The sequence below is a fragment of the Cyprinus carpio genome, chromosome A15 (genome assembly GCF_018340385.1).
Source record: "Cyprinus carpio isolate SPL01 chromosome A15, ASM1834038v1, whole genome shotgun sequence".
Taxonomy (NCBI): Eukaryota; Metazoa; Chordata; class Actinopteri; order Cypriniformes; family Cyprinidae; genus Cyprinus; species Cyprinus carpio.
Window position 1 is genome coordinate 9,170,902 of NC_056586.1, and position 12,326 is coordinate 9,183,227.

At 36.6% G+C, this 12,326-nt stretch overlaps 1 protein-coding gene across 2 annotated transcripts in view; it reads right to left on the bottom strand.

Moving 5' to 3' along the window:
• The window catches only part of LOC109074523 (neuronal PAS domain-containing protein 1-like), a 41,309-nt gene extending 36,398 nt beyond the window's left edge, over nt 1–4,911 (bottom strand). The window contains exon 1 of one of the 2 annotated variants that reach the window (XM_042770933.1): nt 4,191–4,911. The gene's annotated coding sequence lies outside the window, so the exon portion shown is untranslated. Of the gene's footprint in view, nt 1–3,705; nt 4,106–4,190 lie in introns of those variants that run through there. The other variant, XM_042770934.1, reaches the window with a different exon arrangement.
• Between the last annotated feature and the right edge of the window lie 7,415 nt (nt 4,912–12,326).

A 12,326-nucleotide genomic window follows, 5' to 3' on the forward strand; every position in this document is an offset into this window, starting at 1 on the left:
CTCCTTTTTCCTCATGTGCCATATGGTGTCCTTTGACAATTTATTCTTCAAAAGTGACAGAAAAAGGAAAGTCAATCAATACCTTCTATATTCATTTACTGTTAATGTTCACTGCGGCTTGTCACCTGAACAGCAAATATCACTTCTTAAAAGTTCAACACATTGATTTTCAATGCAATTCTAAAAGTCCAGTTTGTTCTCTTGTAAAAACAGTTTAATTTTGTAGCAAACTTTGGCTTAATTAGTGTCAGCAAAAAACAAGTTATTGGTTGTTATTTCTGTAAGGGCTGCAAAAGTCGCAAAAACAAAGTATGTCACTAAAATCAGCCGAAAGAACAAAAGTCATCTTTAAAAGATTAACACAGAGTCATGCATAAAAGAAAATGTCAATAATTTAACTCCTTTCAGTCTTTGATGCACTTATAAAGAGCATATTAAGGTAATACTTAATATAAATAACTGCAGAAATGATGTTATAGCTTGTAACAGTAAATTAAATTTGCTTTTGAAATCATAAATCCGATATCTTTGAAGTACAAATAGTTCTGCAACACACACACACACACATATATATACTGCATGTAGTTTTCCATCAATATATGGAGCTTTTTCCGCAGAATACTAATTTCTCTTCGCATCTCTCTGCATTTGAAGTTCAGCATTAGGAAGTCAGATGTTGTCTCGTTTTCTTCGAACGCTGATAAATCAGCTCTGGTCAACAGCATTTCTCTCTCCCTATCTCATTTAACTGGAGCTCTCTCGCTCTGCGCTCTTGCTGGACACAGCTCTCGTGGTTTGCCGCTGACCTTGGCGGCTTCCCATCACTCCCAGTCCAAGGTTCCTCTCAAATCCTTAGAGCTGGAAGCTGCGTCTTCATCTTCACCTGCAGGTCCATTAATTATCAAATGGAATCAATACCCCATTTGATTAGATCAAACTGACCCTACCCACCCGACCCGCAGCGGTGAAGCGGAAAGCAGAATGGATGCTCGACTGGCCCCTGAGATCTTCCATACATCCCTCACAGGAACATTCATTTTGTGTTTCTTTTTAAAGAAAATTTTAAGTGGCAAAACAGTGACTAAGAAACTGAAAGCTTGAGAGAGGAAAATATATCAGTCATTTTCAGATTTTCTCAACCCTTGAAGCTCTAAGGACATAAGCAATCATTCAACAGAGAAAAAATTAAGTGTTCACAAAGAAAGTTAACAGCATTCTTTTCTCTCTATATTTTGTACTTGTCCCTATGGGGGGGAAATCACAATGAGATCTCTTTAATATCTCTTTTTTTCCTAGAAAGCAGTGAGATTAAATGGAGGGTATGTGAAACATCAAAAAAATAATACATGTCCAAGACTGAATGATCTTTATTTCATTGAGTCTGGTTGGATGTGCACAGTTCTATAACTTTTAAAATAAAATAACTATAAAGAAAAAATATGCATTTCAAAATAGTAAAGAATTGCATTGTGGTTAACAGAATACTGCTAAATCTGAAACACACACAGTATTCAGCTCCTTAGGAAGGGAATGGGTTCTGAAACACACATAGGGTCAAACAGCCAGACACCGCTGTGCAGATGATGTCAGAGAAAAGTTTAATCTATATCCAGGCATATTAGTGCATTTAAACTAACATTTAAATCAAGCAGAGTGCCATTTGCACATCAGTGAGGATACGAGGATTTTGCATTATTATGGATACATTTAGAATGTATGTTTGTTGCTGTCAAACATAAACAAGTCTGTTCACGTCATTTCATTTTAAAATTAAAAGAAAAAGCTAAGACATTATATTTTGCATTAAGAAAATGAAGCTTATATTGAACTGATACATAATTTTATTTCAAACAATCAAATTTGACCAAAACCTGTTACTTTAATGCAATAAAGGTTTACACCTTTGGGCTTTGTCTCAAAATCTCAATATCTGTCTCAATTTTCTTTATATTTAAACAATTTTAATATTAATAGTTTGTTTATTTTGGGGTAAAATGCGACCTAAACATTTTCATGAGATTCACCCTTTCAAAAATATATTGACAATATCTGACTGTCTTGGGGTGCTCTTTCTCCCTTGTGTGATGCTTATGTGCACGTTATGGATGATGAGCGATCATTTCAAGGCTGCAGTAGGTCAAAAGCAGTTAGTACGATCACATCTTCTTGACTGCAGAAGACTGAGGGGTCTGTATAGCGACAGGGGCTCTTGTTTGTGTGTGTGTGTGTGTGTATGTGTGTTTATAAGGGCATATTGATGTGTGTGTGGTGTGTGTATGTTGAGTATATAAATATCCACGCATGTCCCTGCAGAGCTGGGCGTGAGTGGCAGGAAGGGGTTATGTAAGGAGTCACAACGGGCTGCAGTGGACAGCCTGACCATAGATCAGGTCAACCAAGTGTGACACCAACAGCTTCTCACTGACACCTCGCTGACACTGTCTGTCACCAGGCCTGTCTGTCCCACTCCAAGTGTGTGTGTGTTTGTGTGTGACGGCTTTTATGGTCCTATAGCTCCCTCTTACATACCTGCATGTTCTATCAATTCTCTATTCACGTTCTTTTCCGAGATGCCTCCAAATGCAGATATAGTCTTTGGATGTGTATGCTTTACTAACAGGCCGGCTCGCTCTCAATAAAATGGGCATTTTTGGGTCTGTGATTAATACAGTTACACTATATCAAATTATATTAACCATTAGTAACATGTTTTCAACATAAAAAAATAACCCAACATAACCAAAAAAACAAAAATAAACTATCATACAAATAAAAAAAATAACATTAGCTTACAAAAAAATTTTGCATTGCTCATAATCACAGTCATTTTAAACCGGTATGTTTTATTATCTGCTCATTTTCACTTTTTACAGTGTGTTCAGACAATTACATTTAAAGAGCAACAGGTAGATTCCCCGACTGATATGAAACCATTGGCTGAAACACTCAACCAAAGCAAAATGATGAAAAGAAAACAGCAAGTAAACTTCCAACCTCCTAAACCTAAAATGACAGATTCCCAAGCAAGTTCTCTCACTTTGTGTGTTTTTCCTGGGCAACTGCTTCCATAGTAAGTGTGAAAGTGTCAAAACAATTCCTGCCCTATAATTCCAACTCTCCAGCATAGCTATACAACAAATAAACAATGTGGATTTTCTGTTTATTAAGCAATCTAGCTGGAAAATACACATTATAAATGAAAATAGTACTTACACTTTACAATATAGTTTGTTACATTGTAATATCTCTGTAAGTACATGGTAAGTACAGAGTAATGCTGAAAAAAAATGATTTAATGTAAAAAATATTTTGTGAAGCTGCTTAAAAATACACTGTCATTATTATCACTTAAATAAATCATTATAATTACATGCAATATGTGTTAAATGAATATATAGAAATACAGTAACTTGGTTTAAGGTCACTTGATTGCAATCTAAAGTGTTGCCAGTATCAAAAGAATTTTGTAAGATGCATGACAAATAATAGTGAGATAAATTATTAAAATGATTATTTTCAACTTTTCTTTTTACAATATGAATTATGCATTTTAAAAAAAGTTTATTTTTTATTTTTCTTCACAAAAAGTTCATTTAAAAAAACAAGCAGAACTGAATTAAAACACATCATTACAAAGTATGTAGATTCTTTATCAATCCCATGCTAAGCCCAAACTGACTAATGAAGGAGAAGGTTAATATTTACCCATGCTTTTCATTCCTAATATAAATCCAGTCATTTCAAAGACGCTGTTAATTCCAAAGACATCAGATAACAGAAGACGGCCGTCTCGCCGCTACCATTCACTACCTTCCACAGAACACGCTGTCAATGCAAAGCGCATTAATCTTGTAAAATCCACTAATTAAGTGAGAGATGATGTTTGAGAGTGAGCTGAGGCGGTCCGCACAATTAACCCCAGCGTTCCTCCCCTCCATTCCCCATACCGCCGTCATTGAGGGAGAAAGACAAGTGCACTTATGAGCAAAGTGTCTTTCCCAAAAACTTTCCCAGGAAGCCAAGCCTCCAGGCATGCAGCCATCAACAAGTTTAAAAGGAGAAACCCTTCCGAATGGATCTACATCAGTGAGAATTAAAACTGTCAGATATTCATGTGACAGTCTGGCTTGTGGAATTTAACATGGACTAGAACAAGAGGAAGTTGTGTTTCCCACTATAAGGGGACTCACCTGATGTGCATGTCCACCCAGCTGTTTTGGGGGCAGATGTTCCCTCCTCCTCTTCCTCAGATGCCTCGGACCCGTCCAGATACCCGAACCGGTGACCCTCCCCTCCGCTCAGTCCACGTTCCAGGACCCCTCGCGCTCCCACACACACATACAAACACACACACTCACACGGGGTGTGACAAGGGGGTCAGACGGGGCCAAGAACAATCCCAGCTGCCGGCACAAAAGAGCAGGCGAATACACAGCGGTCTGCTGCCGCAAGAGCGTGTGTGTGCGTGTGTTTGAGGGGCGCACAGCGGCGGTACTGACCGCACTCTCTCTCCTCCCTCACTTTCCAAGCGGGATCGCCTCTGATATGACTGGAGTTAGAGGATGCGAGTCTGTTTCCTTCTCTGGCGTGCTCCCCACTTTGGCTCTCTCTCTTTCCTCGTTGAGCTTCTTTTCTTTTCATTTCCTCTTGGGAAAGCTGCACGCACCGGTCGTCTCTTCACCCGCTCCCTCTCTCTCTATCCTCAATCACCAGTAAATATAAAAGAAATGCTTGTACGGCCCCCCTCCTCTCTCTCTCTCTCTCTCTCTCTCTCTCGTTTACACTCCCTCCTCCCCACTGCCCTCACTTTTCTTTCTCACTGTCAAAGCTGCCTTTCAAATGCTGATTAGCACACAGAGTAAAAGAGAGCAAGGGAGAGTGGAGTTATGGCTAGCGTTCGGCTAAGATTCCATCACATTCGACTTGAACAACACTTCTTTCAGACAAACACATACTCGAGTCTCCGTCCTCAGCGTAACTGCTCTATTGATATCATCTCGCCCCAACGGGCTCATGCTAACAAACACTGAGCGAATAAACCCGCTCGGACTGTTTCGTGCACCCGCGCCCTTCTCCCACCCCTCCCCGGTTCGTTCTTCTTGCCCTCAAACACTACTCAGAATATTGATACATCACCCCCTCCTACTTTCTTTCCTCCGTTTCTCTCTCTCTCCATCACTCACTTTCTCCGCTGAATACTGATAGGCTGTCTAGTCCGTGGTCTGGGTTTCAAATTCTCATTCTCTCTCTCTTTTTTTCTTCTGTGCACTCGCACAAAAGCTCTCCGTAACATAAAGGCAAAAACGGCAGAAGTTAATGCACTGGCCGCAACATAAATTCACTTAAGCACCATTTCAGATTATGTCAAGCCAAAAATTGCACTCCGGAAGGAGGAGAAAAGAATGCCTGCCGCAGTAAAACATAGAAAGTGATGCGGAGGTGATGGGATATTAAGAAAACAAAGAAGTGCGTGAAAAATGTGTTAGAGAACTCTTACTTTTGCTGTTGTTAGGGAGCGGGACAGAAAGAGATGGTGAAAGAGAAAAATAAAGGACAGCGGGACGGTCCAGACCATAGAAGACTCCCACAGAAGATTAAACAACTGGCTGCAAAGTTGTCAAACACACATCTGATAGCACAAACACACACATTTAGCCAGATGAACGAGGACGTACCAGCAGTGATTCTCAGCTGGTGGATCTCAAGTCTGTTCTTTTGTGGATATAAAATAATAGGGGAGAGTTCTGACTTTCAGTTTGCGGGGTTCAAAGTATTTTTTTTTTTACATGAATTTCCCACTTTTAGTACAAATATGTTGTCTTGTTCAATTAATACAGTCTATTCTTTTTTCTTTATGTACCCCGAAGAGAAACAGACAAGCCTGCAGTACGAATGCTTTACATTTCTTGATATATTATTTTCTGAATGCTCATGTTTTCTCTCTTAGTTTTTATTCAAGGTTTCTCAATAAAATTATTAAGAGTGAATATGAATTACATTGCTAATGTCATAGAATAACATCTAATAGTGGGGCGCATTTTAATGCAGTGTCACAATGACAGATTGAAGACTAAAGTAATAGCAAATCTCTCATTTTAAATAAACACTAAAAACCTAAAGAAAACTTAAAAAATATGTTTACTTTTTCATAAAAATAATGTCACATGTAAAAAAAATTAATTAAAAAAAAATCTTAATGGTCCTAAATAGGCCTCTTTTAGTGCTCAAAATGTCATTTAATTTAATATCTAAATATGATTATATTTTTATATTTATTATGTCTGTGCATAATTACCAAATGATTTATCCAATCCCAAACTCTACAAGTAAAAGAAAAGCTTTTGCAGTTTTTAAATAATAATTAAAAAATGCATACACATAAAGACAATGAACATCCACAGACACGATTATCATAAGGGAAAAAAGAGAGAGAGAGCACAAACATGATATGACAGAAAGAAAGTGTAGCTGGAAGAATACAAGAGAAAGACAGCAGTGTAGAGTAAGTCACTGAATCCACTGTCCAGTGACCTTGATGCAAAGATTCAGACAGTGTTTTAACGTAGAGAGTGTTATCATCTGTATGATTTTACACACACACACACACACACACACACACACACACACACACACACACACACACACACACACACACACACACACACACACACACAGCAGTGTCCTCTCCTGATGTCCTCACCTGGACCATTTCAGTTCTGGCACAGGCCCAGTATTCACTCACAGTATTAACATCAGCTTCTGCCATAGAACAACTGTGCTTCCACCATTAGCCTACTATAAAAATATTTCCTAATCTTCAATGTGCTAAAGAATTAAATTAATGTTTCAGTCAAAAATTTTAATGTTACAATTACAAATCTGTATGATTTTCTTCCTTCTTCAGATTTTGTCTGTACCAATAGAGTGGCTTTGGGGGCAGGGCTTTGACAGAGAGAGGGGGAGTGGTTAGGAAACCTGTTTGGAAGCTGTCATTATTTTAACTAACTGCACTCAAGATGATTGTTGGTTGAGGTATTAAGTCAGTAGGGCTGGACTATTAATCAAAGTAACAAAATCACAACATGGCATGTAGGATTAAATCACAGCCTTCTGTTCCAAGTTTGGTTCGTTTTAACAATAAAAGTATGAGGGTTTAACATTTGAAGAAGAACAAATTAAGACATAAATTAAAAATTAATAATATTATTTTCTTAAATCCTTGATTTTTTTTTTTTTTACGTTGAAATATTATATTCTTATTTAGTTTTTATTTTATTTAGTAATAATTTCAGAAAAATCACAATTAGATGCATTCCCCAAATCATGCAGCCCTACAGAAGTTCACACAGGTGTAGTACTGTAAAGTTCTGCCCTAAAATACTGTAAAAAGATGAAGTTACAATCTTTTTTTTGTGATGTGAAGTTGCTTTATATCATGAATCTCAAATGCTACTCTATCAGATAAAGTTGTCAAATGTGGAGCATCAGATGAACAAGCGTTTGCAATCTCTGACTCAAAGCCATGTGTTTTTAGTTAGTATATGTAACAGCGATGGACTGATAAGGCATTAAATGCTTGAGGAGGATAATGTCTGGGCATCAGCATGACAGAAATCATCTTTATCCCGACATGAATTCTCTAGGTTTGATGCAGTTCAAAATGGCCCACAAACTCTCTTTTTTCAGCATCAATCAGCTACCAGCTATCAGCACCAAAATGTCTCAAGCTGCAAGTATTTCAATGGTAACACTAAATTAGCTTTTGCTCAAAAACTGCTGCAGTTTATTAAAAGGTCTTGACAATGAGACTTGAGCTCTGAATTCCCCTCTGAACTAGTATAATAAAAGGAATTAACTGGTGCTGAGGATAATGGGAGTGGTGCATGATCATGTAAAATTATATATATATTGTTTATATACTATTTAAGTATTTAACAAACAAATAAAATATCGGATAAAATCAAAAGTGTATCAGCATATTGGGTATGTGCATCAGATCTGTGCAGCCTAATAACCTGCTGCTCTCTGTCATTAATGTTAATCAAAAAAAAAAAAAAAAAAAAGATGAGCAAATCACTCACTGCTCTTGACTGAATAATTTCAGTAGGATTAATAAGAATCAGTGTAAATAGACTTACTGTACATGAAATATTGAAAGCACTGTTTATTAAATTTGTACATTGTAATTTGCATCTTATAGTAACAAAAATAAAATAAAAACAACTACTGGGATTTTCTCACACAACCATCTCTAGGGTTTACCGAGAATGGGCCAAAAAAGGGCGAAAATGCCTTGTTGATGTCAGAGGTCAGAGGAGAATGACCAGACAGGTTTGAGATGATAGAAAGGCAACAGTTACACATCTACTCATTATAATCCAGGTATGCAGAAGAGCGTCTTTCAATGCACAACACATCGAACCTTGAAGCAGATGGGCTACACCGGGTGCCACATCTGTCAGCTAAGAACAGGAAGCTGAGGCTAAATTTTACACGTGCTCATCAAAACTGGGCAAAACCGTTGCCCGGTCAGATGAGTCACGATTTTTACTGTGACATTCGGATGGTTGGATCAGAATTTGGCATAAACAACATGAAAGCATGAATCCATCATCCTGCCTCCTATCAAATCATCTCAAACTGTTTTTTTAAACATGACAATGAGTTCATTAAACTTAAATGTCCTCCACAGTCACCAGATCTCAATCCAATAGAGCACCTCTGGGATGTAGTGAAATGGGAGATTCACATCATGGATGTGCAGCCAACAAATTTGCAGCAACTGTGTGATGCTGTCATGCCAACATGGACCCAAATATAAATAATTTTGACAGACAGTGTCATCAAAATTCTGTCAAAATTTATACCGTCATATTTTAATAATAATAAGACAGTTAATAGCTTTTGATTTTGTTCACCGTTTCATTGAAGTTGCAGTACAAGCATACAGACTAGATTATGCATTTATTTATTTATGAAGATGAACATGAATAGAGTCTGTGTGTCACTTTTCGTGTTCAACACCACACAAGGCAGATCTTTTGGTGACTTGACTTCAGTTAATGAATTAACAAAACATTGTAGCATGCTTCCCATACAATAAATCACAATAAGCTTCGTGCTTTGTTACTTTTGATATGAAATAAAGTCTCAGATTTCAAATTATGTCCATTTTATTAGGAAATTCAAACAATACATACCATTGCTCTTTAATGTGGTGTGACAGATCGCTGTGAATTAAGGGGCAACACGTTAACTGATCATCTCTTCTAATTTACTAGTAGTTACAGCACCAAATAAACATCAATGAACATTAGAAGGTATGTTGAAAGATACAGTACCAAGTATCCAGTATCTTAGCAAAATCCATATCACGTAATCGATCAATCAATATTTCAACCATGGAAAAACATCAGTAAAACGGCTTGTAAACAATGTCATGTAATGATACACTACTTCAGAAAACCCATTCAGTGTCCATAAACTGGATAGTCAGCTAGAAAATAACTCTAGCGAGGAGCAGTTTGCGACATACACTGTATGCACAATATCATAATTAGACCACCCTCAGTGTAATCTTTCAAAAATGACAGACAGCCTTCAGATTTTTCTGTCATTGTTAAAAAATTCAGTCAGTGATGGAATTTTTTTGGTTAATGCAACCTCTGGCCAGAATGTAGAAAAAGATGTCAAATTTACCATCACTCCCTCAGCAGTTGTATTAAATAGATCCTCGGAGCCAAATACACAAAGTATAGTGGAATAAATGAATACTTGAGTTATTTTTCCTTTTTTTAATTAAAAATATAAAAAACTTTGCGAGATTGAAGAGGTTAATTACTGATGAAATGTGTCACAGTCTGTGAAAAGGGTCCATAACATTTAACCAGTGTGACTCAGAACTTTTTTCAAGTCATTTGGATACTATTTGATACTTTTCGACTCTACCTGTCCATCTGCTTGTCTGTCTCTCATTCTCTGTTCAGCAGTGAGCCACAGCTGTCTTATACAGCATCTCTCAACCTTTAGTAGCTCTGACAGCACAAAAAGTAATTACCTCTCTAATTTACCTTGTCCACTTATAGAACATGTCTCTGTCTGTATGTGTGTGTGTGTGTGTGTGTGTGTGTGTGTGTGTGTGTGTGTGTGTGTGTGTGTGTGTGTGTGTGTGTTAGCAACCATGTCAGCAAAAATGTCACTGTGGTGTGTGTGTTTGTATCTGCATTTAAATGTGTGTTCATGTGGATCACAATGTGTTTGTCTGTATGTAGGCTCCCCTCGGTCCAATTACTCACTCCACACCCTTCCACCCCCCTCCTCACCCTCTAACCCTCTTCAGCTTTCACTCATCCCCAAATCCCTCTCTCCCATGTGGGACACCCTGCTGTACCTCGCCCTGACCAGCCAGACCTCCACTACCCCTCCCTCCTCCCAATCCCTGTCCCAGGTGAGCTGACTACATCAGGAGGGCTTAATGAGACTGGAATATTAATTAGCTGTTTAGAATACTAATAATATGAGCAATTCAATGAGATGGAAAATACGTGGATGTCTGATCCCGTCTAAAAGATTGACAGCTTCAGTGTTATAGACCAGATAGAGCAACTGTATTGTGGACTCTTAAAATAGAACATGAAACATTTTGCTTGCATAACAGAAAACAGAATCTTTAATGATCACCAATAAAATTAGACAAAACTTGATTTTATTAAAAGCTATTTGGATGTATAGGTGATGCCAGTATAAAAGGAATTGTTTAAAGGGGTCCTATTATGCATTTTCACTTCTTCAACTTTAGTTAGTAGGTAATGTTGCTGTTTCATGAGTACTATGAATTCGGACACACTTCTTTTGTCACATTCTGTTTTTTGCATACTATATAGTAGGGAAGCATGCTATTTCAGATGCCACCATGGTTAAAGCAAGGGGCATGTCATTTCCAGAACACGCTCTTCACCAATCACAATTCTCTGGGCCAGCTATCCAATCAGAGCACATTCCATATTTCGGAAGGGGGAGAGGGGTTCATCGAAACAGGAACTAAAACAGGGCATTTGATACAGACTGAGAAGAAATGTGCTGCAAAACTGTAAAATATGTGAAAAAATAAAGTTTTTTTTTTTTTTTGGAACAATCAAACATAAAAACCTATTCTAGTACACCCCAAAAACTAAATCAAGACTTTGTAAAAGGGCATGATAGGACCAATTTACCCTCATGTTGTGTTTCAGATCCCTTTTGGTGTTATATAAACATTTCAAAACAAATTTCTTGGTTAAACATTAGAGCATGCTAGTGTGAAGAACAGTGCAAATTTGTTTCAAATTTTATTTAATATTGAAAAAAATTATCCACAAATATGGCTTTTTTCATTTATAAACTGAGGTACGTAAGCTCAGATTAATGATGCCTACAAAAAATTAGTTCCAAAAGTAAACACAAAACCAGTCCTAATTGGAAGAAAACAAGCTAACAAAAAGATTGATACTAATATTAGGTGATAATATTGCATAACAAGAGATTTATAAGCTATTTGTTGTTGGCCGGTAATTTTTGGACTGGGAACACCACAAGTGTAACAAGGTTGAATAACATAAAAACTGTTTAATGAAAATTAAAAATATTTGCGATGGAAGTAGTTATACCCAGTGTAAACAAAGTCAGTAAATCTTAGTCCAACGCGATAACATTAAGTAACGAATTCGGAAAATTCTAAAAATTGTCTCCGGGTCAAAATGACCCGAACACAACCTGAGCCCCAGGGGTTGATTTTTATTAAATATGAGTTAAGTTTTCACCCCTCCATATTATGATTTTAATAAAACACCACTTAATTCATCACACCTATTTACTATATTTTATTATTTCACCCCTTTTTTCATTATACTTATTTACTTTTCAAATTACTTTGATAGGATTTTATTTCCAGACCCAGACTTTGATTCTGAAAAACAAAAAACACTGTACAATTTGATGAGTTAAATAAACTTAAACAATACAACAGTAAAACAATAATAAAATTATTATTTTTTTTATCATTTTTTTTCCTAGAATTACATAAAGCAATTAATTTCACCCTTAATAAAAGTTGCAGTACTCATTTCACCAAACCACAATAAATATTATTCAGGTAAATATTAATTACTAATTTAATTATTTAATCCATATATAGTATCTACTTACATATTACAAGTATTATTTAAATATTAAATAAGGTTACATTTATTATTAATATGAACAGTGTACTTCTATTGTGCATAATTGTCAAATTAAGTGTAAAAATAATATTTGTGTAATTAGAATAAATAAAATGCTAGCTATGAAAT